The sequence below is a fragment of the Hippichthys cyanospilos genome, chromosome 2 (genome assembly GCF_059441005.1).
Source record: "Hippichthys cyanospilos isolate Australia breed blue-spotted pipefish chromosome 2, RoL_Hcya_1.0, whole genome shotgun sequence".
Lineage (NCBI taxonomy): Eukaryota > Metazoa > Chordata > Actinopteri > Syngnathiformes > Syngnathidae > Hippichthys > Hippichthys cyanospilos.
The window spans coordinates 21,374,063-21,383,536 of NC_142370.1; the positions used below are offsets into that span (position 1 = coordinate 21,374,063).

General features: G+C 38.4%; 1 protein-coding gene across 1 annotated transcript in view; it reads right to left on the minus strand.

Annotated features, from left to right (window-relative positions):
- mgat5 (alpha-1,6-mannosylglycoprotein 6-beta-N-acetylglucosaminyltransferase) overlaps positions 1-8,725 on the minus strand; it is a 38,811-nt gene extending 30,086 nt beyond the window's left edge. Inside the window, exon 1 of the mRNA XM_088440223.1 lies at positions 8,555-8,725. The gene's annotated coding sequence lies outside the window, so the exon portion shown is untranslated. The remainder of the gene's footprint in view (positions 1-8,554) is intronic.
- Between the last annotated feature and the right edge of the window lie 749 nt (positions 8,726-9,474).

Sequence of the window (9,474 nt, forward strand, 5' to 3'; positions counted from 1 at the left end):
CCTAGCCCTATGCACAAAGGGTGTTTATTTTTATTTTTATTTTTTTTGTTAGAAACTTTTTCCTGTTATCACCCAGCCCTACTTATTGGTCATGTGGAGTTCAGGGGATTTTGAATGATTGGCAAGCATTTGACTTGCAGCAAACTCTGTGGAACTGATGATTTTAACATGCAAGCATGTCCATGACATCAAACCCGGTTTATAGTTACGTCACAGGATTTAGAGAAAGTAAAGATAGTGCATCAGAGCCAAAATGATAAGGCTTTTGTATACAGTATTTTTCCAGGCAAGTCATAATCAGATTGTTGTCTCATGCAATTGTCGGGCTGGGCCAGATGGCTGAGTGAGATAAAAGCTGAAGTTCATTTCTGTGGATGAGAATACCATTTTGAAGCTGCTCACTCAAAGCAGAACAATCATTTTTTTCTTTTTTTAAGCAAATGCGAAAGAAAGACCTAAGTTAGTTCCTGTGAACTATAATAGAATGCATTAAGAGCTTGTTGAAGAACAGCACTGTGTGGTAGCTAAAAGTGCTCTAAATGCAGGTTCTGGCATTAAATATGCAGCAGCTATGAAGGAATAACAATTTTTCATCTCAATATAAATAGGCTGCCTGTCACAGGGGCTGGTGTTTGTTCTCATGTGAATTCACAACACTTGCCTTGGAAATTGGGTTCTTACAACAGACAACTGTTAATAATGAAGTATCAAAAAGCCGAAACGCTACAGTTTTAATTATGCAGCCAGAAACGCAAAAAAAATTACAGGAATCGGATCTCGTAAATGTTTGGATATTGGTCCTGAAATAAGATGTAATATCATTGTATAATTGTATTGAATCAAAACTTATAAATTAAATGAAAAAGGAAATAAATTGATATTGTGGGTGTTTTAGATCACAGAAGATGTGCAACTGATCTTGGAGTGCAACGCAGAGCAATGTGACTCTGCATCTTGACTTAGTTATATAGCCCCTGCCCGAGGCTGTTAATAATTCATTTAGTTCCTCCAGAAGAACAGCAACTCTTGCAACTTTGACACTCTGCTGGGGTCATTTTAGTGTGACCCCTGGAGTTTGACAGAACAAGGTTCGTTTGGTCTCCAGCAAAGTTTTACTTCAATTTACCTATGACTTGACACGTGTCACAATGTCCAGGTATTTAGATTAAAATTTTGATTTTATATATTATTTTAAAAGTCAGAGATTCGGATCTCGCAAGACAACTATTAAATGAACTGTGGCAAGTTTTTGGGTGACCCAAGTTTCCAAGTGAAGCAAAAACACAAAGAGAGGAAATGGACAGAAAAACAAAAACAGATTAGTGTGGCTCATGCACATAAAAAAAAAATGTTGACTCACTGACCTTGTGAGCGAGTTCTACACTATTTCAAATTGCTGTCAACAATTTTTTTTCGAATCAAAAGAATGATTAATGTGATTTAGAAAAAAAACAGCACAATGTTTTATACCCTTTTTGTCAGGTTAAAATACTGTACTTTATTTAATTTAGTTTATTTTTAGTTTACATGTATTTTTATGTATTCATTTACAGTATTTTTCATCATCAAACCGTTCAGTTGGTCAAAAAATTGTTTCTAGTTTGAATAAGGATTGAGAAGTTTCTTTTTATTCCAGATGCACTTTAAGCTATTTATTCTCAAAATAAGAATCAGCTGTAACCTGTACAAACCTTGCAAAAAGTAAGGTTAACGTTTGCTGTAAAGTTGCTGAAAGTTGATTTGCTGAAATATCATTTTTCTTTTGTTAATGTTAAGATACAATTTTAGGTACGCTGATACAATTTTCATAGATAAATATCTCATTTATAGTCACTGCAGTGAGTGTGGTTGGGGGGGATGGAATATTTTCTCTTTCTTTGGGGGGGCTTTGCAAAAAAAATAACTGTGAAGCAGTGCTCTAAGTTAACCACTGTTGTATACATCCTATATATTTAATGCTAAGTGCTACTGCTTCATCAGTGTATACCGGGCAAAGGCAACCCTGCTCCTAGAGAGCCACATGCCTGCATGTTTTTGACGTCTCTCTCCTACATCACACCTGATTCAAAGATTCAGCTCATCAGCAAGCTCAGCAGAAGCCTAAAAAACGATCCCGATCATGCAGGATTGTGGCTCTCTAGGAGCAGAGTTACCTGCCCCTAGTGTAAACCATTTTTTGTCAAGGGGAGCATATATAACACACACACACACACACTGTGTGTATTCATCTTCAATTCAATTCAGCAAAAACATGACTGACAAGGTTCTGTTTAAAGCATACTCTGACAATAATTTGGCAAGCCCATGTGAGTCAGAATGGACCATTATTTCAAAACTTAAGAGCCACTAAATAATATTAGTTGAAGTAAGGCCATGAAAGTGCAACAGTGTTTCTGTAACATGGGCTAGTGTCAGTCGAGTTTGGCAGGTTCTCATTGAAACCTGTTTTTTTTTTTATTTCTGGTTCTGTTTGAAAACTTAAGTGAGCAAACAGCAAACACACCCAATGTAAAGTAAAAAAAAAACATAGGTACTTGCTTTTAACCTGTAACTCAGGTGTAGGTGTGGGACAATATCAGATTGTGCTGGCATGATATCTTTGAGCAAAAACATCATTGCAGTATCACGGTATAGAAATTACAGCTCCAAAACATATCATTTTTCAAATGATTTTTTGTAAATTGCCTTTTTTTTCTACATTATAAAACAGTTATAGTTTTACACAAAATATGATACAGCATTTGTTCAAATAACAAACATTTACCTTGCTAAATTTAATATGTCAATAATATCAAAACAAACCTTGAGTGAGCAACACAGGTTTTGCTCACCAACAAACATAAGTGAATTCTTTCTGGTTGAACACATCCAATTTTAATTGGACAGACTTGGATATGGATATGGATATATATATATATATATATATATAGATATATAGATAGATAGATAGATAGATAGATAGATAGATAGATAGATAGATAGATAGATAGATAGATAGATAGATAGAGATATTGAAAAAAATGTTGATTTAATTTACTTTTATTTACACTTTATTGGAATTTATAGTGGGTTTTTAAACAAGAATTACTGTCTAAATATAACACCCTTTAAGGAGGGAGGTTTACAGCTACATCACACATTACTCTCTTTATGTCATTCAGTTGAACGTTTGTACTATAAAGGGCTTTGTAGTGATAGCGGTGAAGATGAACATCAATGTAGCTAGATGATAATTGATTACACTGAAAGTGCAGCAGCTTCTCCATAATTTAAAAAATGAGAAAATGTGTGAATTTCCGACTTAAAGTGAGAAAAGGGGCCCTTTAATCACAGGAAAGCCAAGTGTCCCATGTCCCTGGCTGGATTCCATCAGCTAAGCAAACTACTCTGCCCCCCTCAGTTCACCGTCTTCATACTCACACTGCTCCACTGCGCCTCTCAAACCAAGCCCACTCTAAAACACACATGCACGCCGTACGATGATTTCTCGCCAGTGAGGCATGCCTCTGATGCAAAGCTCCTTTTCCCCAGGATTTATAATCCCAAGGGCTTCGGCAAAAACGCAGCTGAAAGAGCACTTTGTAAAGCCAGGAGTGCTGGTGATGGCAGCTCACCTCTGGGCCTTCAGTACTCTGCATTAGTTTTCATCCTGGAGCTTACAGCTTCTGCCTGGATCACACTCGATGATATAATAGCACAAACCATTCAACCTACAAAAGCTCATGATACAGTATATAATGAAAGTTTGCTCCGATTAAATATTTCAATAATTTAGAGGTTTTAAGCATACTAAGGCCATATTGGCCCAGTGCTGTATCCTTGAAATACATGTTGGATGAGATGCATTTTTTTAAGTCCATATTTGCTCCTGTTACAATTACTGTACAATATTTTTTCCATCTACGCACTTATGAAGAACAAAGATGGTGGATGCTAGAGGGATGTACAGAGCTTTCCGCAGCCCATACCGCTTCAATACAGAAGATAATGTTTACTCCTTTTGCATCAATGAGATTGGAAAATATTCAATTTATATGTTCCACTTGCTGAATAACCCCTTTATTCTGGAAGGACCTCTTCATCAATAGATCAAATAGCAATTGGACTCCTTCTTCAAAACAGGAATGAAGAATCTGCTACATGTCATTTTTTATGTATGAACAATATTAGTAATAATCCACTTTTGAAATTTATATTAACCCTTTACTGGCCACAGCAGCCACCTATGGCTGATAGTCTAAACAGAAAAACGTCCTTTATTAGGCAAACTTTTTTCTATTTGTAAGTCCTAAACAGTCAAACATTTTCAGGATTTTAGAGAACTTTAGGGGTACATTAGTATTTAAGCAATTGCTGTTATGGAAGCTTTTGGCCGTTTTGCCAATTTAGACTATGGGCCGAAAGTGGGCGCTGTGCAGTAAAGGGTTAAGTTATTAAATTGTTTTTGAAGACCTCGAGGCACAGAACGCTCCTAAGATAAGTTTAGCGTATCTTTATGGTTTATTACTCTTTGAGCCTAGTTAAAAAAAAACAAAAAACAACCAGATAATAAATGAAATGAGTTGCCTTTCACGGCAGGTACATGTTTATTTGTGAAATGTTTTGACAAAGGAAGGCTTATGTCGGGGAAATTACTTTTGTTTTAATGACGGAAATAGTAATTTTGTGCAGGAATGTCCATTTTTGAATTTCTACAAAAACTAACAACCTCTTCAATGACAATATGTAATATTTAGACCGTTATTAATTTTGAAAAGCCAATATAAATTTCAATAAGGTGTAAATAAATGTGTTCTATCCAACCAACATATATTTGAATGTAATGTACTGTAAATTCGTACGTCGAAGTAATCACTATTTATATTACATGAGGATCGCCACCTGAATTGGGGCAGTCATGTTTCTTTTAGCTTCGGAAAGCGAAGGAGGAAAACTTTTCCAATGTAATATAAAGGAGGAGGAGGAAGAGAAGGAGATGAGGGGTGGCGAGGTGATGCCAAAGTGTGTGTACTGCATTCGCGTAACACCAGTAAACAGCTACTCGAAATATTCCACCCTGCGCTGAGGGCTGCACAATTAATCAAATTTTAATAACGATCACCGTATTGGCTGCCACGACTTATTAAGCTGATTTTAACATTTAAATAGCCTTCTCCTGTACATGTCATATCAAACACTTTCAATCATCCTAACACCAGGAGGCAAACACAAGGTTAAGGCTTGATTAAGCATCTGGAGGTGAGAACCCAGTGACTCATGAAAGGATCAACATCTACTATGTGGAGGTTTTTTGGATTCAAAGAAAGTGATGTTGATCAAAAACGAGTTGGATGCAAAAACTGCCACCGAGTAGCGCTTGCACAACATAGCAACACAAATAACTTATTCTTTGGAAAACCACCACAAACCCAAATATGAAATGCATGGCTAAAGCTCACGCTGATCCACTAAATCCCCATCCGTGTCCAACGCCAGTACAGACAACCATAACACTGCAACACTGCATCGGGAGACACAGTATTCATCGAGCTCTAAAAGGCACACTGACATGATGGATGCAATAGCGTTTTATTTGGCCAAAGACATTTTTTACATCTTAAGTTATTTTGCAGAGAATGCAATGAACGATCCTCAGATTGACCGTGCAGAAGGGATCTGGGAAAAAAAAAAAAAAAAAGGGAAAATGACTTTTTCGTACAGCTGGAGGCGTAAAAAGGAACTCAAAAGGAAATGAAGCTTCCAGAACATGGGCTGAAGACAGAAAACCCCACGAGGTGGGGGTCAAGATACGCAATGATTGGAAGAGTGCTTGAGCAGCAGAGGGCCATCAGTCAAGTCTTGTCTTTTGACAGAAAGGCCAGACATCTCAATCGACATTGGCAGGACATTAAGATCCTTGAAGCCATCCGCAAGTCACTCCACCCTCAAACTGAGTTAGCTGATGTTCTGTCCAGTGAGAGGTATGTAAAGCCATTCATTTGTAAAGCCTGTTCTCCACTTCTTCAGTTCCTCCATCCTCAAAGTGAAATATGGCGATCCAGAGCTCACAGACAACATCTGATCAAAATCCTCACTTACCTGGAGGAAAAGTACCAGGATCCAGAGACACTGGAACTGATTGATTTGGCATTTCCTCTAGATCCCCGTTTCAAGCTGTGATATGCAAGATTTATGTCTGAGAAGGCTGTGTTTGTGGGTATGCTAAGTCATGTTTGGAGCTACATTGATACACAAATCGATTCAAATTTGCTAAAAAATGTAAATAATGTGCTTTAACCAATATTCTGAATAAGAAAGTCAAACATATTTCATTAGACTAAATATGTTATTCATAATCTATCAACCTCGCACTTTTCAAGCAGGACCCATGTGGTGCTGGGACTGCTGACAGAAAAGACAATACAATTGCAGTGCATCCAAGAAAAAGAAGACCTTGGGGACCTTCTCAAAGGCTACAGAGAATGCCAGCCGAAAACATTAGGAAGCCGGAGCCTCTGAGCTCCAGTTCTACCTGCGGTGGTCTGCAGATCTTGATAGTGAGGAGAACCCATTGGACTGGTGGAAGGAACATCAGAGAGTCTACCCGGGACTCTCAAAGCTGGATAAAAAATATTTGGCCACAAGTGCGCTTCCGGAAAGGGTCATCGGCACTGGAGGAAACATAGTGACCTGCCTCCGGTCATCTTTGAAGCCTGAAAATGTCAACAGGCTGGTTTTTCTTGCATATAAGTCGTAAGTAAGTTGACACACGACCACTCTACCACCAAGCCATGCCGCCCCTTTTATTCAATTTACTTTTGACTTTATTTCTTTCAATTTTTATTATTCTTTAGTATCAAGCCTTGACGCCTTGTTTATATACTGCTTGTTTTTGTAAAATGCAATAAAGTGTTGATGCAGAACATCACAAAAACACACTTTGATCAAGCGTCGCCAATGGTCTGTTTGTTGTCAAAAACGAGGGTGCGTGGCTCATTTTTTAAATCCGATTTTGATGTATTAAGAAAAGACGGCTTGACTTGTCTCCTTCATTCCTTCAATGTGCGCTTGAACAAGCCATTCAAGACAAAAAGGTGAGAGAGGTGGGGGAAGAAACACAGCAAAGGCAAGGAAGATGATCAGCAAATCATTTGACTAACCGTGGAAGAGTAATGAGTATGTTTGAACAGGTGACAAGGAGGAAGTGCTACTTCTAAAAAAAGAAATGTTCTCTATTCTATTAATATTTATGCCATAGAATATTTTAGAATTTTTTTTACATTTACAAACATTGCCCAATACATCACAATACATAGCAATGCAATGTCAAGCTACAATACTAGTGGTTATATTGGATTTTTGCGTATAAAGGTTTTCCTACTTCACGTCTGTATCCTGTCTGGGTCCAAAGCTTCTGCCTCACTAAGAAATCAAACACAACTAACACATGTTTTATTTGAACATAACGGTTAATCAAAATGTTTAGTTTTACCTTCACCAATATACATAAAATAGAAAATAAAATACTGGTAATAAACACAGACTGAAAATTGATCTACAAATTCAAAATGTGGTGTGCAGCTATTATCTTGGCAATAGGTGCCAAGTTTACCAAATAATTTATTTAACATTTCCCGTAAAGTGAACGATTTAGGCAATCGTCATTCAGGAATTTGAAAGTGAGTGAGAAGCAACCAATTAGAGGATGTTTCCAAACTTTTGACTGGAGTTGTTATCCAACACTTCTATTCTATTCTATTGTATTCATCAAATAAGGCATTTGTTTCGTCCTGATTTGAGTATCGTGTTTTGCAGTTCCTGCGGGGGTTTCAAGCACGTGGTAAGCATTGCACGCAAACCAGGCAAAAAAAAAAAAAAAAAAGCAAATGCTGCCATAGGCCCAAAGGGCAAGTTCTACAATTCAAGGACTTGAATTGTTAGATATCGAACAGCTTACGTGGGAGGCGACAGCAGCAAACTGACAGATATCCGTGACCTTTTGTTCCGCAGTTGTGAAAGGATGTAAATAGAGAAATAAATATTACAGGGAGGGAAGCAGATCGCCTGTAAAATCTATTAGCACGAGGGGTCGCACAAAGTGTCAACGGGATGACAACCGAATTGCTAATTGTTATTGGTACTCGAGTACATCGGCTTGAAGAATAACTAAACGGCGACCCTGAAAGTCGATTGCACGAGTACGGGATATAGTGTTGTTGCCCGCGACAAGATGCTACTGCGGCTGAAATCTCCATACGCCACGTTAGCTAATACACCTGCTGAATAAAAACGTCTTGAACCCTTGCGCGCGACGACAAAGAAAGAGACCGGCGGCGAATAAACAAGCAATATGTTAGCGCGATGGTTGTAGCCTCTCTTGCTGCCCCGGCTGCTGGTCGCCGAAAAGGCGTGCCAGGCCAGCTACATTGCAGCCTTCTGGGACGACGACAGGAACGTCTGGAGCTGAAAGTGGCCTCGGTCGACCACTACTCACTTCCATGACGAAATGAGATGAGAACCCCCGCAATAGCAAGTCAACAAGCGCAAAACGAGCACGGGAATGTTGCGAACTTACCTCATGTGTAACTTTTGCGACGGGCGTCAATTGCAAGGCGGCTCAATCGGGAATCGACAACGCATAGATAAAGATCAGCTGAAGGAATCGCGAATTGGCCGATTGCCTTGTAATTCCACATACAGTGCACGAGCCTCCCTTGCTTGCTCTGCCTACCAGCAAAAATCGAGTGGAGGCACCGTCTGCAAGTGTCAACCCCCCTTCATAGCGTAAAAATGACGTAAGACAACAATAATAAGGGTATTCCCTGATATTTACTCAAGGTTATTTTAAGATGGGTGTAATTATTTTTAGCTTCGCAGGATGGTTTTATCGTGTGTCCTCGATACGCAATTTGTTAAACATAAACACGAAGGTGGAAAAACTCAAGGACGCTCCCTGAAAATCCGTTCAATGAATGATTTGTTTTTACTGCCACCCTCTGTTCGGAAACAAAATTACAACCCGCACCGAGCATGAAAGTGAGCCCTCTTGCGTTTGAAAGCAAGTCTGAACCAAAGATACTCAAATATACTCAGTCGGGCACATGAAGCGTTTGGAGGCTCAATTCATTATATACAGAGTTGGGCATGTTACTTCATAACTGTAATGCACTATTTATGACTTATTACTGTAATGTCTGAGTCATTAGTTACATTACAATATTACTGGATTCGGAATGTAATGCATTACACTACTATTTGCATTACTTTTATATTACTCTCACCATCATAACTGGAAATATGGATTTGCCATTCTAACTGTACTCGTGGATCATTACGCTCATTACACGCCCAGTGTCAGGTTGGCTTATTGTATTGTAAACCTTTAAAGACAAGATACAAAAAATATTTTTGTTGTTGTATTTTAATCCCTTTATAACTTAGCTTCACAGCATAGTGATGCATTGTTCATGCAAAAACAGGGCATTTCACAATTCC